At 37.2% G+C, this 22,459-nt stretch overlaps 1 long non-coding RNA gene across 1 annotated transcript in view; it reads left to right on the top strand.

The window, feature by feature from the left end:
• LOC140610093 (uncharacterized) overlaps positions 1-22,459 on the top strand; it is a 45,653-nt gene that overhangs the window by 13,195 nt on the left and 9,999 nt on the right. The gene's annotated exons all lie outside the window — the stretch shown is intronic.

Here is a 22,459-nt window from a genome sequence, read left to right as displayed (position 1 = left end):
TATGAAACACAAAATGAAACACAAGAAAAAAAATGGTAAGACCACAAATGCATGAAGATTAGGCAACATGCCACTAAACAATGAATTGGTCAACAAGGAAATCAAAGAAAAAAAATACATACATGTAAACAAATGAAAATGAAATCACAACAGTCCAAAATCTTTGTGATGGAGCAAAATGGTCTTAAGACAGATGTATATAGCACTTCAGGCCTGCATTAGAAGCAAGAAAAATATCAGACAACCTCATCTTACACCTAAAGGAGCTCAAAAAGAATAACAAATAAAGCCTAAAGCCAGCCAAAGAAGGGAAATAATAAGGATTACAGCAGAAATAAATTATATGGAAACTAAAAACCACAACAGATCAATAAAACTTGTAGCTTGTCTTTGAAAAGATTGATAAAATTGATAAACTCTTAGCTAGACTTAGTAAAATCACAAATGAGAGATGAGTAATACAAAGAATTATTAGAGGATATTATATAAAACTACATGGCAACAAAAGGGACAACCTGGAAGAAATGGATAAATTCATGGAAACATATAAAATACCAAAACTGAAACAGAAAGAAATAGAAAACCTTAGCAGGTGGATAACCAGCAAAAAAAAAAAAAAAATTGAATCAGTGATAAAAAATCTCCCAATAAACAAAATCCACAGCTATGTGGCTTCACAATTAAGTTCTATGAAATACTCATGGAAGAGTTAATATGTTATCTTCTCAAACTACTCCAAAAAAATAGAAATGGAAGGAAAACTTCACAATTCAATATATGAGGACAGCATTATATGATACCAAAACCAGATCAAGACTCCACTAAAAAACAGAACTATAGGCCAATATCACTGATAAACAGAGGAAAAAATTATCAAGAAAATACTAGCAAATCAAATAAAAGAATCATTCAAGATGATTGGTGTGATCTAAAGAGTAGAACATTATTCACAAATCATCAATGTGTAAAAGAAAGGATCATTAGTAAAAGAAAGGATAACAACCATATGATCTTAATAGATGGAGAAAAAGCTTCTGACAAAGTACAATATCCATTCTTGATTTAAAAAAAACTCAAAAAAATGGAGTTAGAGGGAACATACGTCAACATAAATAAAGGCCATAAATGAAAAACCCAGATTCTCAGTGGAGAAAAACAGAGCTTTCATCTATGATCAGGAATAAGGCAGGAATGTCCAGTCTCACCACTGGACTGGTGAGCTGGAAGCAATCACACAACAAAAAGAAATAAAAGGCATCCAACTCAGCAAGGAAGAAGTCAACTTTCAATATTTTCAGATGACGTGATACTCTATATAAAAAGCCAAAACCACCAAAAGATTGGTATTACTGATAGACAAATTCATAAAGTCACAGGATACAAAATCAATGTGCAGCAATCTGTTGCCTTACTATACATGAATAAGCAGCAGAAAGAGAAATAAAGGAATCAATTCCATTTACAATTGTACCCAAAATCATAAGAATAAACCCAATTAAAGAGGTAAAAGACCTGTACTCTGTGTGTATATATATATATATATATGTGTGTATATATATATATATATATATATATATATATATATATATATACATGTGATATATATATCACATCTTCTTTATCCATTCATCTGTTGAAGGACACTGAGGCTCATCCCACAGTTTGGCTATTGCACACATTGCTGTTATAAACATTGGAGTGCAGGTTTCCCAGCATTTCACTACGTCAGCATTTTTGGGGTAAATACCTAGTAGTGCAATTGCTGGGTCATAGGGTAGCTCTATTTTTAACTCTTTGAGGAACCTCCACACTGTTTTCCAGAGTCTCTGCACCAGTTTACATTCCCACCAACAGTGGAAGAGGGTTCACCTTTCTCTGCATCCTCGCCAACACCAGTTGTTTCCTGTGTTGTTAATTTTAGCCATTATGACTGGTGTTAGGTGGTATCTCATTGGGTTTTGATTTGTATTTCCCTGATGACGAGTGTATCACATTGATTGATTTGCAAGTATTGAACCACCTCTGGAGCCCAGGAATAAATCCCACTTAATCATAATGAAATATTCTTTTTTAAGAAATTTTATTCAATTATTTATTTTGAGAGAGAAGGAGATGAGGGGGGACAATCAGAGAGGGAGGGAGAAGAAGAGGAAGGAGGAAAGAATCCCAAGCAGACTCCATGGTGAGCCCAGAGTCCAACATGGGGCTTTATCTCATGACTCTGAGATCATGACCTGAGCTGGAACAAAGAGTCAGACACTTCACCAACTGAGCTACCCAGGCGCCCCATAGTAAATAATTTATTTAATGTACTGTTTGATTTGATCTGATAGTATCTTGTTGGGATTTTTTGCATCCATGTTCATCAGAGATATTGTTCTATAATTCTCTTTTTCGGTGGAGTCTTTGTTTTGGAATCAAGGTAATTCTGACCTCATAGAATGAGTTTGAAAGTTTTCCTTCCATTTCTACTTTTTGGAATAATTTTAGAAGAATAGGTATTAACTCTTCATTAAATGTTTGGTAGAATTCCTCTGGGAAATCCTCTGGCCTTGGACTCTTGTTTGTTTGGAGATTGTTGATTACTGATTCAGTTTCTTTACTGGTTATTGGTCTGTTGAAATTTTCTATTTCCTTCAGTTTCAGTGTTGGCAGTTTGTATGTATTTAAGAATTTATCCATTTCTTTCAGATTGCCCAGTTTGTTGGCATGTATTTTTTTCATAAGATTCTCTTATAATTGTTTGCATTTGTTTGGTGTTGTGATCTTTTTATTTGCTTCCTTTATTTGCTTCCTTTCCTTTTTCTTTTTGATAAGTCTGGCTATAAGGTTATCAATTTTATTAATTATTTCAAAGAACCAGCTCTTAGTTTCATTGATGTGTTCTACTGGTTTTTGTTTCTATATCATTTATTTCTGCTCTAATTATTATTATTTCCCATCTTCTGCTGGCTTTAGGCTATATATGCTGTTCCTTTTCTACTTATTTTAATTTTAAGTATAGGGTATGTGCTTGAGACATTTCTTGCTTCTTGGGGTAGGCCTGTATTGCAATATACTTCCCTTTCTTGCTTCTTGGGGTAGGCATGTATTGCAATATACTTCCCTTTTAGGATAGCCTTTAATGCATCTGAAAGGTTTTGGATTGTCATGTTTTCATTTACATTTGCTTCCATGTCTTTTTTTTTAATTCTACTTTAATTTCCTGGTTAACTAATTCATTCCTTAGCAAGTTGTTCTTTAATCTCCATGTATTTGTGGTGTTTCCAGTTTTTTGTTGTAGTTGACTTCAGGTTTCATAGCATTGTAGTCTGGAAATATGCATGCATGATCTCTATGTTTTCGAATTAGTTGAGACCTGATTTGTGACCCAATATGTGACCTATTCTGGGGAATGTTCCATGTGCACTCAAAAAGAATGTGTGTTCTGGTACTTTAGGACGGAATGATCTGAATATATCTATTAAATCCATCTGGTCCAGCGTGTCATTCAACACCATTGTTTGTTTCCTTCTTGATTTTCTGCTTAAATGATCTGTCCACCACTGTAAGTGGGGTGTTGAAGTCTCCTACTATTATTGTATTATTATGATTGAGGTTTATGTTTTTATTGATTTATGTATCTAGATGCTCTCAATTTAGGGGCATACATACTTACAGTTATATCTTCTTGATGGATTGACTCCTTAATATAATATAGTGCCTTCCTTTACCTGTTGTTACAGTCTTTGGTTTAAAATCTAGTTTCTCAGATATAAGTATGGCTACTCTGGACTTCTTTTCACATCCGTTAATGTGGTAGTTGGTTCTCCATCCCCTCACTTTCAGTCTGCTGATGACATTAGGTTTAAAATGAGTTTCTTTTAGGCAGCATATAAATAGGTCTTGTTTTTTTTAATCAATACCCTGTATCTTGATTGGAGCATTTAGTCCATTTACATTCAAAGTAACTATTATAGACAAATGAATTTAGTTCCATTGTGTTACCTGTAGAGTTGATGTTTCTGGTAATGTTCTTTGTTACTTTCTAGTTTTTGCTGCTTTTGGTCTTTCTTTCCCACTCAAAGAGTCCCCTTAACTATTTCTTGCAGGACTGGCTTAATGGTCATGAACTCCTTTAGTTTTTGTTAGTCTGGAAAGTGCTTTATTGCTCCTTCTATTCTGAATGACAGCATTACTAGATAAAGTATTCTTGAATACATATTTGACAGGCTTAAAGGGCTGTGTTTAGTGTAAGCAGCTTCTATCTCCACAGGGGGCTGCTGTGCTGCTCTCTGAAGTCCATTCATTTTGGTGGTGAGGGGGGAAATGGCTTCACTCCACTCTCTTGTCCCAGACAGGAGATCTCACACCCCCTACCATTCAGGAAGCCCTCACGGAAAAGTGAGGGCTGTCAGTGCACCCAGCATCACAGCTTTCCTGTGTTTTATCTTCAGCATGTAGCTGGGATTAAAAACCAAATATTACCAGACCAGCCACCATGGGGAACCATTCCCCACCCTCAGAAGCACAGCCTCGCTGTCCTATGTCTGGTGTCCTTCATCCAAGAAAAACAGTCCTGTGCCTGTGCAGTCCCCTGACAATGAAAGAGGAGTGTCTGTAGGATCTTTTGTCCTTGGAGAGTCAATATTACCTCTTCCAAATGTACTTCAGGAAGGGGAATAAATATTCTGTCCCAGTGCAACCCAGGAGAACCCTACACCACTCTGTGCATTCCAGGCCCTCTCCCCAGGAGTGCACACCACAGCTCCGCTCTGGAAAAAGTCCCACACTTCCAAAACCTCAGAGTTTGTGCTTCACACACTATCTGAAAAAACAAACAAACAAACACCTGTGACACTCAGTTTCCCTCACTCTCACTCCCCAGTCCAAGTTCTGTGGAGGTTTTCATCCTGTATAAAACACTGCATTGACACTGCACTTTCTCAAACCCTCCCTCTCTCTCTCCCTTTTCTCTCCCCACGGAAAGGATTACCTTCTCTCCACAGAAATGCAGTTTTACTCTACCAAAATTCACTTCCACACACCTCACACTTGTGAGTCTGTCTCTCTCCAATCATGGAGATCCTTCTCCCAGTCCTTAGATTGATTTACTGGTTGTTCCAAGTGATCTTATCTCAATACAGCTATGTTTGAGCAATAAGGAGAACCCAGGTTCCCCCTACTTCTCTGTCATCTTAACCCTTCCTCCAATCTTCTGCCCTTTCCCCCTCTCTTCTTCTTCTGGAACTCCTCTGATGTGAAAGTTATTATATTTTAAGGAGTCACTAAATTCCCTTAGTCTACATTCATGATCTAATACTTTCCTTTCCCTATTTTTTTCAGTTTCATGATTTTCCATAATTTTATTTTTTGTATCACTGGTTTCTTCTTCTGCTTCACCCATCCTCATTGTCATTGCATCTAGTAGGTATTGTGTCTTGGTTTATAGCATTTTTAAATTTCAGCCTGACTAGTTTTTAGGTCTTTGATATTTGCATTAAGGGATTCTGTAGTGTCTTCTATGCTTTTCTCAAGACGAGTATCCTTATGATTGTTGCTTTGAATTCTGGTTCAGGCATCTTTCTTACATTTGATTTATTAAATCTTGTCTGAGACTTCTTCCTGATATTTCTTATGGGGTGAATCCCTCCATGTTGTTATTTTGTCTAGGTCACTGTATGTGTGGGGTGGGGGTTGTGTATCAGGAAACCTGTTTTATCCCTGCTCCTGAGAGTGATGACTATATTAAGAAGAGGTCCTGTGTTGTCTTTCTTGGACCTGGTCTTCAGAAAGTGTTTCAGAGTGTGCACTCTACTGTTGTGTTTTGCCTGATCCTTCCCTCAGGTCTGTCCTCTCAGAGTTGCTTCTTGTCTGCAGTGAGGAATGTTTAGACCTTGTCCAGTGTGTGGCAAGTTGTAACTAGTTGTGCTTTGTTTAGCTTGCTAAAAGAAGCTAGGTCCTCCAAATGCACTCCAAGGAGGGGAACTATTTCTCCCGATGTGATCCAGGGGATCCTCCAACCACACTGCCCATACTCCCAGGTCTCTGCCCTCCTTCCCCCTCTAAATCCATTAGGCACAACCCTGACCAATGGCACTGACTTACAAAACTTCAGACTTTGAGCTCTGTTGCATATAAACACTGTGGTAGTTAATCCCTCTCCTTTTCCCAGCATTGGCAAGGGAGCTGGCTTTGAACGGATAATTTTTTTTTAAGATTGTATTACTCAATTTTATTTTACACTAGGTGGTGGGCACAAAGCAATATTCCTTAATCAAGTTGACAATTAGCTTCACTCAGAACACTTTTAATAATACACATAAAAAGAAAGTATTCATCTTACAAATTGTTCTGCAATCCAAATATACAATATATTGGAAAACAATGTTTAGAAAACAAAAGCCAATGTAAAAAAAACAGATTAAAACAACTAGAACAGTACAAGTTTTATATGGCTCTGATTTTACAGTTTTCTTACTGCGTCATCAATGTCAGAAGTCTGTTCCTTCAGCTGGCTCCATTGCTCAGGATTTAAAGGAAATACCTTTTCTTCCGGGTTTCATTTCACCTTTTGGATCCATCCAATATTCTCTCTTTTCCCAGTCAATTGTTTTGGGAAGTTTTTCATGTGTGTGCAATCCCACGTGTGTGCTGCTTTCTCTCTCTCTCTCTCTCTCTCTCTCTCTCTCTTCTCTCAGTGATCGAGGCTCCCTCTCTTCCACAGCACCCACAATTCTTTTGTCCCCCAAATCAACTCTCTGCACCTCCTATCTTCCACAATGTGGCCATTTTGCTTTCTAGATATGCAATTTGTTCTCTGTCCTCAGATTTCTTGGGTGCTCAAAAAGATTTTATATTTAACTGACTATTCAAGAGATGAGCCAACAATAGGGTCCCTCTACTACTCCACTATCTTAACTTAGGATCTAGATATGACCCCTGAAACAAGGGAAATAATAAGAAAAATACACTATTGTGACTTTATAAAAATAAGAAGCTTATGCAGAGTGAAGGAAATAATCAGCAAAACTAAAAGGCAACCTATGGAATGGGAGGTGATATCTGCAAATGACATATCCAATGGCCAGTAATCCAAAATCTATAAAGAACTTATTTGGGTTTTTGGTATTAAGTTTCATAATCCAGTTTAAAAGTGAGCAGAAGACATGAATAGACATTTTTTTTCAAAGAATACATTCAGATAGCAAACAGACACATGAAATGATACTCAACATTACTCATCATCGGGGGAAAAAATCAAAACTACAATGAGATATTACCTCACACCTGTCAGAAAGACTAAAATTAACAACTCAGGAAACAACAAGTGTTGGTGAGGATGTGGAGAAAGTGGAAATCTTTTACACTGTTGGTGGGAGTGCAAAATGGATGCATTTTGGAATGCAGCCACTCTGGAAAACAGTTCCTCAAAAAGTTAAAACTAGAACTACCCTATGACCCAGCAATTGCACTACTAGGTATTTATTAAAAGGATACAAAAACACTTATTCAAAGAGATACATATACCTTGATGTTTATGGAAGCATTATTTACAATAGCCAAATTATGAAATAGCCTAGGTGTCTGTTGACTGATGAATAGAAAAAGATGTGTGTGTACACACACACACACACACACACACACACAAATACACAATGGAATATTACTCAGCCATCAAAAAGAATGAACCTTGCCACTTGCAATGAACTGGATAGATAGAGAGTATTATGCTAAGTGGAATAAGTCAGTCAGAACAAGATAAATACCATATTATTTCACTCGTATGTGAAATTTAAGAAAAAAATGAACATCAAGGGTGGGGATGAAGAAACAGACTATAGAGAACGAACTGATTGTTACCAAAGGGGAGATGGATTAAATGGGTGATGGAGATTAAGGAGGACACTTAGGGTGATAAGTACTGGGTATTGTATGTAAGTGTTGAATCACTAAATTCTACACCTAAAACTAATATCACACCATTTGTTAACTAATTAGAATTTAAGTAAAAAGTTGAATAAAAAATGAATGCTCTTTAATAGAAAAAGATTAAACACAAAACAATAAATAATTTTTACTTTTCTGGTTACCTAAGTATAGATTAAAAGTTTTCTTGAGTGTTAGGCCTTCAATATATCATGTCAGGAATATGAAACTTTTTTTTTTAAATATGAAACATTTTTAACTTGCCTAAATGGAATCATCTCTCAATGTAAGGCATTCCTTTCTCACTGGCCCCAGTTAACATTTTCCCTTGTCATGCATGGTGAGCTTGAAGCCAGTAACTCTGTAAGCTTCATCAATGATGAATGCCATGGTTTTCACTTGAGTCATAATAGAGTTTCTATTGTCGTGGTTTTACACCTATGGCATCCAGCTTGTTAGATGTAGGAATTTACTCATGCCATTGGTTACACTTGGGGACTATCTGAAGATTCTGATAGCTGTATTGCAGGCTGAGGTTTGACTACTTCTTCATCATATAAATTTAAGAAACTGTGCTTTCTTGGTTTTGCCAGGTTTTTCTGATGTGTTCTCTGATTGATTAAACTTTGCCCAGTGAGGCATCTGGTGTCCATCCCTTTTAGCATTTTTTTCTGAATGACTTCCCTCGAAAGTCCAAAACTGCTTTTCAATGTACTTTCATGGAAATGATTTTGACATTCATTCAGAACCATGGTAGCCTCTTTGTAGTAAGATCATATTTGTCTAAATGAGAGGAGCAGGTGTATATATCCTAATAATAGAATATATGAGTTCACACTTGAGGATATTAGTAAGACATTGCAGGCATTGAAATAAAATGATGACAGCTTTTTTACCTCAGCCAGAATGTTCCCATGGAGGGGCTTATATTAGATATGTGGTTAGGACATGTCTTTAGATATCTGTTTACAAGAAAATAAATTTTATATGACTTCTTAGTATCATTTGATGTTTCTTTTGGGGCAGTAAGGTAATCTTAATGATGCATATACCACTCATTTTGCAAAGAGAGATTGGTTTGCAGGATACTCTCAATTCTGAAAGACACATCTCGAAAATTTTCCCATTGATAATGTCAATGTGCTAGGCCTTTTGCTCAGTGGGGAATCCATGAGCTCACTGTACTTCATGTTTCTATTTATTACATTAGTTAGATATTTAGCTCTTTATTTATTCTGTATATTGTTTTCATTTATTTATTCTTCCATTGTTTGTTTTAAAATTTTTTTGTATATTTTATTGCAGTTTGATTTGCCAACATATACTATAACACCCAGTGCTCATCCCGTCAAGTGTCCCCCTCAGTGCCCGTCACCAAGTCACCCCATCCCCCACCGCCCACCTCCCCTTCCACTACCCCTTGTTCATTTCCCAGAATTAGGAGTCTCTCATGTATTGTCACCCTCTCTGATGTTTCCCACTCATTTTCTCTCCTTTCCCCTATAATCCCTTTCACTATGTTTTATATGCCCTGTATGAGTAAAACGATATAATGTTTGCCCTTCTCCAACTGACCTACTTCATTCAGCATAATACCCTCCAGTTCCATCCACATCGAAGCAAATGGTGTGTATTCATTTCTAATGGCTAATACTCCATTGTATATATAGACCACATTTTCTTTATCCATTCATCTTTCAATGGACACCGAGACTCCTTCCACAGTTTGGCTATTGTGGACATAATCACACGGGTTTTAACTGCATCTGTATCTTTTGGGTGAATCTCCGGCAGTGCAGTTTCTGGGTCATAGGGCAGATCTATTTTTAACTCTTTGAGGAACATCCACAGGTTCCAGAGTGGCTGTACAAGTTCACATTCCCACCAACAGTGCAAGAGGGTTCCCCTTTCTGCACATCTTCTCCAACATTTGTTTCCTGTCTTGTGAATTTTCCTCATTCTCACTGGTGTGAGGTATCCCATTGTGGTTTTGATTGTATTTCCCTGATGGCCAGTGATGCGGAGCATTTTCTCATGTGCTTGTTGGCCATGTCTATGTTTTCCTCTGTGAAATTTCTATTCATGTCTTTTGCCCATTTAATGATTGGATTGTTTGGTTCTTTGCTGTTGAGTTTAATAAGTTCTTTATAGATCTTGGAAACTAGCCCTTTATCTGATAGGTCATTTGCAAATATGTTCTCCCATTCTGTAGGTTGTCTTTTAGTTTTGTTCCATCTTCCTACCTTGTTAGAAGCACAAACTCTTCTCTCTGTAGCATTCACAGCTGTTCTCTCTTTAAATCTCAGGCTGAATTCATAGGTTTTCAGGATGATTTGAAAGTTATCTAGGTAAGTTGGTGGGGACAGGTGACTTGGGGACCCTACACTTCCACCATTTTGCCCTGCCCCCCCTTTTATTTCATCTTAATAATTTTTATAAATTTGTAAATGGTTGAATGAAGGTACAATTTTATGCTTTCTCTTACTTTTGTTTTAATAAGTGATTTTTAGTGGTTTGTCTGCCCCCTTCAGGATCTCCCCATCAGCATCTTCAGTATTCCTGGTGGTGCTCCTCTCTGAGCTGCTCCTGTTACTCCTCAAGGAGTGGCTCCATCTCCTCAGTGACTGTCTTCTGCCATTCCGCCTTCCACATACAGAAGCCTGTCAGGTGTGCCTGTGGCTTATCCTCCAAGCCCATAGTGAGCCTCAGTGGTTGCCAACTTGCTCCTTGTCCTTGTGCTTTCAGATGGGGAGGCCTCCTTCAGTTGCTGTCTTGTAGACCATCATGCTTAAGGCTGCAGGCTTTGTCTCCTTACAGCACAGTGGCTGGATTTCAAGAGAAAGTGTTCCAAGAGAACTAGGCAGGAGTGAATTGCATCTTCAATTCTATTGCTGAATTGGAACTTCTTAGATCTTCAGAACCACAGTTCAGAAAGAGCCTGAGTGAATTTTGGCACCCCCTGAGCATGAACACACTCACTAAACATTACCTTGATATTTATTTGACACAAGTTAGCATTAACTTATATTTAAAAAGAACCACATCATGAAGCATTTTACCATGCTGGAGGGATGGAATATGGTACCAGAATAAGGGGCCTACATTTCATCTGGTCTCTTGAATTCATCTAGTTATCTATCAAATCATTCTGAACTTGTGAATTCAACCTGAGATCTAAGAAAAGAATTGCTGCAATTCTAAAAGTGAAAAGCGATGACGTTTTGAAAGGTAAGAGGTGCAGAGATGTGAATCTGAGAGGATATATAGGAAGATAAACCACGGAGGGGAGGGAGCCTCCACAAGCCAGCTATGGTAAAGTAATATAGCAATGGAATACAGAATTGGAACTTTTCAAAGTCTGTTCCTCTGAGGGATATCCCTGCCTGAAGAATGCTCAGGTGGCAAAGCAGGGTAGAATCCTAGGTCGGACAATGTAGTCTCAGGATCCCCAGGGTCACATAAAGGACAGGGGTGCCTGAGTGTGACAGAATTACCAAGCATGGGAACAGGGAAACTGGCTACAATTAATGAGCCCTGGATAGCCCCTCAGCCAGGTGGTACCATAAACCACAAGTCACAGCACAATTGGGCAACTGCTCTTAAAGCAGGGGTCCAGCAAGCTATACCAGTGGGAGACCCTGCTCCTTCCACTGAGAGGAGCATATGTGTGCACCCACTATCTGATAAACATTCCCTGAGCAGGGGCCCAGCAAGCCAGGGACCACAGTGAGACCTGCCACCCTCCCCTGGGGAATTGGTGTGGGTGTGCACCACAAGAGTCTGTAGAGGTTGATGAACACAAAAGAGATTGACTCTTTTCCCCTAAGGGTGCACTGAAGAGTGGGAGCGGTGATCATTCAGCTCTGGGCTGGAGAGCAGGGCACTGCAATTTTTACTTTTCTCCCCCCATCCTCTAAAGGGTGCAAAAAGCCATCAAGGAACAAAAGCCACATAATGCAACCCAAAGAAACTTACACTGAACCTGGCCTCATGGCAAGAGGTGGTGCAACCCTGCCCTGGCAAAGACACCTGGGAATCAGTGCAACAGTCCTCACTCTCAGAAGACCAGCAGGAATATCAGTCCAATACCAATTATATGGATCATTCAGGACTTAAAAACTCCTGTTTGGGGAAAATAGTATATAGAATTTGAGGGTTTTGTTCTCATGAATCTTTAGTCTTTCAGTTTAAATTTTTTCTTTTCAACTCATTTCTTATTTTATCAACTATTTTTAAGTCTTTTTCTAATTTTCATTTTTACATCTATATTTTATAGATATATTCATTTTTGCTCCCTTTTACTGTATTCAGTTTTTTAAAAGATTTTATTTATTTATTCATGAGAAACAGAGAGAGAGAGAGAGAGAGAGAGAGAAAGAGAGAGAGACAGGCATAGGCAGAAGCAGGCTCCATGCAGGGAGCCTGACGTGGGACTCAATCCTGGGTCTCCAGGATCAAGCCCTGGGCTGAAGGCGGTGCTAAACCACTGAGCCACCCGGGTTGCCCTGTATTCAATTTATATATATATATATATATATATATTTAACTTTCTTTACAATTTTGGGATTTCGTGTCCTCTGACACAGACCAAAATACACCCAGGACCAAGTGGATCACTCTGTTTCGTCCACGTGTGAAATTATATGTTGTCTTTTTTCCCTTTTAATTTTCTTTTCTTTTCTTTGGTTTCTGACCTCTTTGGATTTGTCTAGTGTGTATTTCACTGATATTTTTTATTTTGTTCTCTCATCTATTCTTCTCTGGACAAAATGACTAGGAGAGATTCATGGTGAAAGAAAGAACCAGAGGTATAACTTTCTGCCATAGATCTAATTGATATGGATATAAGTAAAATGTCAGAACTAGAATTCAGAATAAGGATGATAAAGTTACTACCTGGGCTTGCAAAAAAAAAGCATAAAACACAGTAGAGAATCTCTTAGTGCAGAAATAACATCTAATTAGGTCAAAATTTAAAATGCTTTAACTGAAATGTAGCCTAAAATTGATGCTCTAACAGCTTAGGGTTAATGAGGCAGAAGAGAGAGTCAGTGACATAGAAAACAAAATGATGGAAAGGAAGTAAGCTGAGGAAAAGAAAGTAAAACAACTAATGCACCTTTAGGTAAGGCTTCAAGAAATCAGCTATACTATAAAGTGAAATAATATTAGAATTATTGGGGTCCCAAAGGAAGAAAGAGGGAGAGGGACAGAAGGTATATTTGACCAAATCATACTTGAAATCTTCCCTAATCTGGGTAAGGAAACAGGCAGTCAAGTCCAGGAGGCACAGAGAAACCCCCTCAAAATCAATAAAATAGACCAACACCCTGACATATAATAGTAAAGCTTTCAAATTTCAGAGATAAAGAGAAAATCCCGAAAGTAACTCAGACAAGAGGTCTTTAATGTACAAGGGTAGAAATATTAGACTGGCAGAGGACCTATCCATAGAAACCTAACATTCCAGAAAGGACTGGCATGATATATTCAGATTACAAAATGAGGAAAACATGCATCCAAGAATACTTTATCCAGCAAGGCTCATTCAGAATGGAAGGATAGATAAGGAGCATCCAGGACAAACAGAAACTAAAAGAATTTGAGATTACTAAAACAGCCCTGCAAGAAAGATTAAAGAGGATCCTGTAAGCAAAGAAAGAGCCCAAAGTAATATAGATCAGAAAGGAACAGAGACAATTTACAGAAACGGACTTTATAGGTAATAAAATGGCACTAAATTTGTACCTTTCAATAGTTACTCTGAATGTAATTGAGCTAAATGTCCCAATTGAAAGACACAGGGTATCAGGTTGGATAAAAAAGCAAGACCCATCCATATGCTATCTACAAGAGACTCATTATAGAACCAAAGATGCCTCCACATTGAAAGTGAAGGGGTAGAGAATGACTTATCATGCTAATGAACATCAAAAGAAAGCTGGGGTAGCAATACTTATATCAGACAAATTAGTTTCTAAACCAGACTGTAGTAAGGGATGAAGAGGAACAGCATATCATACCTAAATGGCCCATCCAACAAGAACATGGAGATAAAAGCAGTCACTTATATAAACCAATTAATAACAAATTTAAAGAAACACATTGAAATTCCCCTGGCTATTCGGGGTCTTTTCTGATTCCACACAAATCTTAAAATAATTTGTTCTAACTCTCTGAAGAAAATTAAACACCAATAAAAAATAAATGTATTATTAAAAAAATAAACACATTGATAATAATACGATAATAGTAGGGGACTTTAACACTCCTCTCAGAGAAATGGATAGATAATCTACCATTTCAACAATATCAACAAGAAAACAAGGGCTTTGAAGGACACACAGGACCAGATGGACTTCACAGATATATACAAAGCATTCCTAAAGCACCAGAATACACATTCTTCTTGCCTGCACATAGAACATTCTCCAGAATAGAACACATGCTCGTTCACAAATCAGATCTCAACTGATACCAAAAGATGGGGATTATTCCTTGCTTATTTTCAGATCACAATGCTTTGAAACTTGAATTTAAACACAAGAGTAAATTTGGAAAGAACTCAAACACATGGACATTAAAGAGCATGTCACTGAAAAATGAATGCATCTGCTAGGATATTAAAGAGGAATTTTTTAAATTCATGGAAACAAATGAAAGCACAATTGTTCAAAACATTTTGGATGCAGTACAGGCATTCCTAAAAAGAAAGCACATAGCAATACAACCCTTTCTCAAAAAATTTAAAAAGTCTCAAATACTAGAGTTAAACTTACACCTAAAGGATCTGGAGAAAGAACAGAAAATAATGCCTAAAAACCAAGCAGGAGAAGACAAATAATAAAGTTTAGAGAAGAAATCAATGAAATAGAAACTAAAAGAACAGTAGAACATATCTTTCTTTGAAAGAATTAATAAAATTGATAAAACCCTTGCATTACTTATCAAAAATAAGAAAGGACCCAAATCAATAAAATCATGAATGAAAAAGAGGAGATCATGACCAACACCAAGAAAATACAATTTTAAGAACATATTAGAAGCAAATATATGCCAACAAATTAGACAATCTGGAAGAAATGGATGCATTCCTAGAGACCTAAAAACTACTAAAACTAAATAAATTTTTTTAAAAAAGGGATCCCTGGGTGGCGCAGCGGTTTGGCACCTGCCTTTGGCCCAGGGTGCGATCCTGGAGACCCGGGATCGAATCCCACATCAGGCTCCCGGTGCATGGAGCCTGCTTCTCCCTCTGCCTGTGTCTCTGCCTCTCTCTCTCTCTCTCTCTGTCTGACTATCATTAATAAATAAATAAAATTAAAAAAAAACTACTAAAACTGAAAAAGGAAGAAATAGTAAACCTGAACAGACCCGTAACCAGCAAAGAAATTGAACCATCAAAAATCTCCCAACAAATAATAGTTCAGGACCAGATGGCTTTTGGGGGGAATTCTCCCAAACATTTAAAGAAATAATACTTATTCTCCTGAACCTGTTTTAAAAAAATAGAAATGGAAGGAAAACTTCCAAAATGATTCTATGAGACCAGCGTTACTTTGATCCCCAAACCAGACAAAGACCCCACCAAAAAGGAGAATTACAGATCAATATCTTTGATGAACATGGATGAAAATTCTCACCAAGATACTAGCCAATAGAATCCAATAGTACATTAAAATAATTATTCACCATGACCACGTGAGATTTATTTCTTGGCTGCAAGGATGGTTCAACATTCACAAATCAAAGTGATACATCACATTAATAAAAGGACAAGAACCATATAATACAATTGATGTAGAAAATGTATTTGACAAAATACACCATCCTTTCTTGATTAAAACTCTCCACAGTGTAGAGGGAGAGGGAACATACATCAATATCATAAAAGCCATATATGAAAAGCCCACAGCAAATATCATTCTCTTTTTTTACATAAATTTATTTTTATTGGTGTTCTATTTGCCAACATATGGAATAACACCCAGTGCTCATCCCATCAAGTGCCCCCCTCAGTGCCCATCACCCAGTCACCCCCACCTCCCGCCTACCTCCCCTTCCACCACCCCTAGTTTGTTTCCCAGAGTTAGGAGTCTCTCATGTTCTGTCTCCCTTTCTGATATTTCCCACTCATTTTTTCTCCTTACTCCTTTATTCCCTTTCACTATTTTTTATATTCCCCAGATGAATGAGACCATATAATGTTTGTCCTTCTCCGATTGACTTATTTCACTCAGCATAATACCCTCCAGTTCCATCCAGGTAGAAGCAAATGGTGGATATTGCACTGCTGGGGATTTACCCCAAAGATACAGATGGCAATGAAATGCCAGGACACCTGCACCCCGATGTTTATAGCAGCAATGTCCACAATAGCCAAACTGTGGAAGAAGCCTCGGTGTCCATCTAAAGATGAATGGATAAAGAAGATGTGGTTTATGTATACAATACCAAAATACCATCAGCATTTTTCACAGAGCTGGAACAAATAATCCTAAAATTTTTATGGAACCTTAAAAGACCCTGAATAGCCAGAGGAATGTTGAAAAAGAAAACCAAAGCCAGGGGCATGACAATGTCTGGCTTTAAGCTGTGTTTACAAAGATGTAATCGTCAAGACAGTATGATACTGGCACAAAAACAGACACACAGATCAGATCAGTGGAACAGAATAAAGAACCCATAAATGGACTCTCACCTCTATGGTCAAGTAAACTTCAACAAAGCAGAAAATAATATACAATGGAAATATTACAGTATCTTCAATAAATGGTGTTGGGAAAATTGGACAGCCACTTATGAAAAGTGAAACTGGATCATTTTCTTACACCATATACAAAGATAAATTCATAATGTTTGAAAGACCTAAATGCGAGACAGGGATCCATCAAAATCACAGACATCAACCTCTTTGACCTTGACCACAGCAACTTCTTGCTAGACACATCTCCAAAGGCAAAAATGAATCAATTGAGACTTCATCAATATAAAAATCTTCTGCACAGCAAAGGAAACAGTCAACCTAAGTAAAAGGCAACCTACAGAATGGGAAAAGATTTTATTTATTTATTCATGAAAGATATTTGCAAATGACATATCAGATAGGGAACTAGCATCCAAGATCTAGAATTTATCAAACTCAACCCCCCAAAACCAATCCAATCAAGGAATGGGAAGAAGACATAAACAGATATTTCTCCAAAGAAGACATAGAAATGGCCAAGAGATGAAAAAATGCTCCACATCACTTACAATCAGGGAAAAACAGATCCAAACCACAATGAGATACCACCTTACACCAGTGAGAATGGTGAAAATTAACAAGACAGGAAGCAACAAATGGAGGGGATGTGGAGAAAGGGGAATACTCTTACACTATTGGTGGGAATGCAAGCTGGTACAGCCACTCTGGAAAATGGTACAGAGATTCCTCAAGAAGTTAAAATTACATCTACCCAGCAATTTTGAACTACTAGGTATTTACCCCAAAGATATAAATGTAGTGATCTGAAGAGGCACCTGCACCAATATTCATAGCAGCAATGTCCACAATACCAAAATGTGGAAAGAGACAAGATATCATTGACAGATGGCTGGATAAAGAAGATCTATATAGAGATAGATAGAGATAGAAAGATGGATAATAAAATATATATATTTGGAAAAATAAATATTATTAAAATGTCTATAAAATGTCAACATTCACAAATCAAATATATATATATTATATATATATAATATATATATATATATATTTCTTACTCCTCAAAAAGGATGAAAACTTACCATTTACATCAATGTTGGTGGAATTGGAGGGTATTATGCTGAATTAAATAAGTCAATCAGAGAAAGACAAGTATATGGTTTCACTCATATGGGGAATACAAGCAAAAACACAAAGGATCATAGGGCAAAAGATGAATGGATAAAGAAGATATGGTATATATATATATATATATTTATATATATATATATATACACAGATATGGTATATATATATATATATACACACACACAATGGAATATTACTCAGCCATTAGAAATGATGAATACCCACTATTTGCTTCGATGTGGATGGAAATGGAGGGTATTATGCTAAGTGAAATGGAGGGTATTATGCTAAGTTCGGAGAAGGGCAAACATTTTATGGTTTCACTCATAAGGGGAATATAAAAAATACTGAAAGGGATTATAGGGGAAAGGAGAGAAAACGAGTGGGAAAAATTAGAGAAGGCAACAAAACATGAGAGACTCCTAACTCTGGGAAATGAACAAGGAGTAGTGGAAGGGGAGGCGGGCAAGGGGATGGGGTGACTGGATTATGGGCACTGAGGGGGGACTTGACGGGATGAGTACTGGATGTTATACTATACATTGGCAAATTGAACTCCAATAAAAATATACATATTAAAAAAGAGAAAGCTAAATGGGAAGTCATCACAGGGGAGAAAAACCAAGAGAGACTATTAACTATAGGAAACAAACTGAAGGTTGCTGGAGCAGAGGTGGTGGGGTGGGGTAATTTGGTGATGAGCATAAAGGAGGGCACAGGAGCACTGAGTGTTATATACAGTTGATAAAGTATGGAACACTCCACCTTAACCCAAGTATATACTATATGTTGGCTAATTGAATTTAAATTTTAAAAAGTAATAATTGACAGATATTTTTATTATGATTCTATTACAATAAAATAATGTTTCTGGAGATTTTTCTCTGATCTGATCCTTTCTTATCTTTGTCACTTTGGGTCTCTCCTTTCCACACAGAGTCCTCTTTAATATTTCTTGCTGGACTGGTTTAGTCCTTACAACTCCTTTCATTTCTGTTTGGGAAACTTTTTATCTCTCTCTCTCTCCTTCTATCTGAGTGATATCCTTCCTGGGTAGAGTATTCTTGATTGTACATTTTTACCATTCAGCACATGAATATATGTGCTTGAATATATCATGCCACTCTCTTCTGGCCTGTCAAATTTCTGTTGAGAAATCTCCAGGTAGATTTATTAGGTTTTTGCCTTGTAAGGCAAGGACTTCTTTTGTCTTGCTGATTTGAAGATTTTTCCCTTATTAATATATTTTCAAATTTAGTTGCAATATATCTTGGTGTTGGCCTGCTTTTGTTGATTTCAATGGGAGTTCTCTCTGCTTCCTAGATTTGGATGTCTGTTTCCTTCCCCAGATTAGAGAAATTTTCAGGTATTATTACTTCAAATAAAATTTCTATCCCCCTTTTCTCTCTCTTCTTCTAGGACTCCTATAATATGAATGCTATTATGTTTGATGTAGTCAGTAAGTTCCCTAAGTCTATTCTTGTGTTGCATACTTCTATTTTTTCTTTAGCATTGCTTTCCACTACCTTGTCTTTACATCACTATTTGTTTGTGTTTTTCCTTCAGCCTTCTGTTCATTTCATCAAGTATATTTCCAATCTTAAACACTGTACTTTTCATCTTTAATTGGATATTTTTTAACTTTTTGATATCTTTGATAATGGTCTCCTGATATCTTCTATTATTTTTTCAAACCCAGTGAATATCCTTATGATTGTTGCTTTAAATTCTCCATCAGACATGTTATTTATGTCTTTTGCTTATATCTCTGGTCATGACCTTAGCTTGTTCCTTTATTTGGGATAACCTTCTCCATCTTCACATTTTGTCGAAGTCTCTGCCTTCTTCCTTGTGGTAGTTATGAGTACTACTCCTGAAAGCAATAGCCTTATGAAGAAGAAGTCTTTTAGTGCCCAGAGCCTGGCACTTCAAGGAGTGTGTCTGGTGTGTTGTATGTGCTCTGCTGTTGCATTTTGGATGTTCTATCCTTCAGGTCAGTCATCTGCAGAGGCTCTCCTTGCCTGCTATGGGCAATGTTTGTCCCTGACCTTAATGTGGCAAGTTTTAACTAGGTGTGCTTTTGTTTGCTTGTGAAATTATACCTGTCACCACTTCCACTGGATCTGAAGCCCTACAGAACTTTCTGGTGACATGGTGTGAGAGTAATTTGTGCTGGTCTTTTGGGGGAATGGGCTCACTATACTGGGCCTGATGCATGTGTGACTGAGGAGGCAGTCCCACCAGATTACAGATTACCACCAGTCCCAGGGTGGTAGGTCTTGGTACATGCAAGTTATGTATCCAGTGTCAATGAGTGCTGATTCCCACAGGTGGCTGTGTATTTTTGCTGAGAGTCTAGCGACAGAAATGGCTCTGGCCAGCTCTTTGTTCCCAAAGAGGTATCTTTCTGAATAATCCTTATCAGGGGTATGCTCCAAGAAGAGAAAATAATCTTCCCACTGTGTGCCCCAGGCTTTCTTCATATTGCTGTTTTTATACTGTTTTTGATTACCTTCTCTCCAGGAGCAGAATAGTGTCCTTGGGACTCTATCCCTGCCAAATATACTAACCTTTAAGACTCCAGTATTTAAGCCCCACTGGTTGTAAGAACTTGTAAAGCTCAACTCACCTTATTTTTCAAGCCAATGGCTTTGGGGAAATGTTCTCCTTGTGTATTCCCCTGTGTACTCCAGTCTCTCTCCCTGCTCTCTGTGACCATGGTTCCCTTCTCTCTGAAGCACCTGAAACCCATTTCTCCCATAAACCATGTCTCTACACTTCCTAGCTTCTTCAGTATGGCCTCTTCTCTCCCTTTAGTTGTGGATTTTGTTCTGTCACCCTTAAGGTCTATTTCTGGGGTATTTAGGATGATTGATATTATCTAGTTGTGTTCATGGGATGAGGTGAGTCTAGGATCCTCCTAGCCCACCACCATCTTCCCTTACCCAATAATTTTGACTTTTTTGTCAGGAAATTCATAAATCTACATTTACTTGGGGTTAATTTATTGAAGCTTGTTTAGTTACCTTTGGTGGTTTCATGTTTGCCTGATTCTTGATTCATGATTTATGTAGAGTAGCACTGATGTCCATATATTTGACAGAAAAAATTGTCTTCCTTTCTTTATACACTGTTGTCAGTAGATCAGTCTTAGGGCTATGTGAGGATCTGCAGTTGAGACTAAAGTCAGTGGGTCAGTAACCAGAAGCAGAGATGGGTGTGTTTCCTCCCATGTATCTGAGTGGGCAAGAATGACTCCAGACTGTGGCAGACAGTTCTAGGGCCAGTCCATAGAGCCACTTCAGTATTCACAGTCAGGTCTGAGACTGACAAACTACTACCAGGGTCACAGGTGAGCATAGCTCTTCTAGGGTCTCTTGGTGAACGAGGCTGCATGCAAGACCACAACGAAGCAGAGTTGGAGCTGAACCCATAGTGGGATGATATTATTTTTAATCTGCAAAGAGGACTACATTTAGTGAGTTTACCATTAAGGGGGTATGAGCCTGCCTTCTTAAAGCAGCCTTCTTTAGTCTTGGGTCTCTACTGGAATTTCACAATCTCCTACCTAGATCCCAAAGCTCTCACAAAACCATTTTTATCCATGGATGGCTGCCATCCACTGTTTGTCTTGGGGCACACAAGCTAGGAATTTCCTACTTTGTCATTTTGCTCCATCTATTATTTTTTTAAAATATATTGTAGTTTTAAGTTCTAGAATTACTATTTTATTCATGCTTATAATTTCCATTTTTCTTATGAGATCTATTAACACATAGTCATAATTTTCTATGCATTCTACAGAACAGACTTAAAATTTTTTCTGTGTTCCTCCTAAAATATGGTCATCTCCCTGTCAGTTTTAAGGACTACAGTTTACATTTTTTGCTTCATCTTGCCTTATTCTTTTCTGTACATTATACATTTTGACTAGAATAAGAATGGAAACTTACTTGCACTGCCCTTTTTGTTTTGTTTTCAGACAGTATCTAGTTGCTTAGGGAGAAGGAGTTATTCTGATTTTACCATAAGTCCAGCTTATCTAGAGCTGAGGAATGGCTTTTATATTATATCATCTGCTCATCCTTTTAAGTACATCTATATTTTTCTTTGTGTGCATGCTATATTTGTAAATCATAAATGTTATCTTGACTTTTTAGATATTTTGCTATATTGAGGAATTTGATTTGAATATTAGCACCTTTCTAGTGCATTTTAAGTAGCAATTAAATGGTATTAGTACCAATACTAATTATTGCTAATTTGTTCCCTTGGTCAATGTAGTTGTTAATATTTTACATGTATTAATAGATGTATTTATTATATCTATTTATTTTCAATTATTTGCTGTTAATATTTGATGCTTTTGCATTAAACTGCATTAAACTAAAAAGAAGAAAAAATAAAAAAATAAGAAACTGCATTAAACTAAATGCAGATATTGGGAAGTCAGCCAGATCAGGAAAATGACAAAAGTATTCTTTTCTTAGGGTATTTTTTGTGACTTCTAAAAGGAAATATATTTTGGATAATGGTAATGAGGAATGGATTTTGTTTTAAAATATCTAGATATTTGGGAGCATTTACAGATTAATGAAGGCAAGTCATAGAATAGATTTGGTTTGTATGTGTTGTGTATTAAAATAATTGCTCCAAGTGAGATAAAACAGAGAATGGTATAGGGTAATGGTCCTATACTTTCAATATGGACATATA

Source organism: Canis lupus, chromosome 2, assembly GCF_048164855.1.
Source record: "Canis lupus baileyi chromosome 2, mCanLup2.hap1, whole genome shotgun sequence".
NCBI lineage: Eukaryota > Metazoa > Chordata > Mammalia > Carnivora > Canidae > Canis > Canis lupus.
The sequence above is the reverse complement of the archived record's forward strand: the minus strand, read 5'-3'. Positions and strand labels throughout refer to the sequence as shown.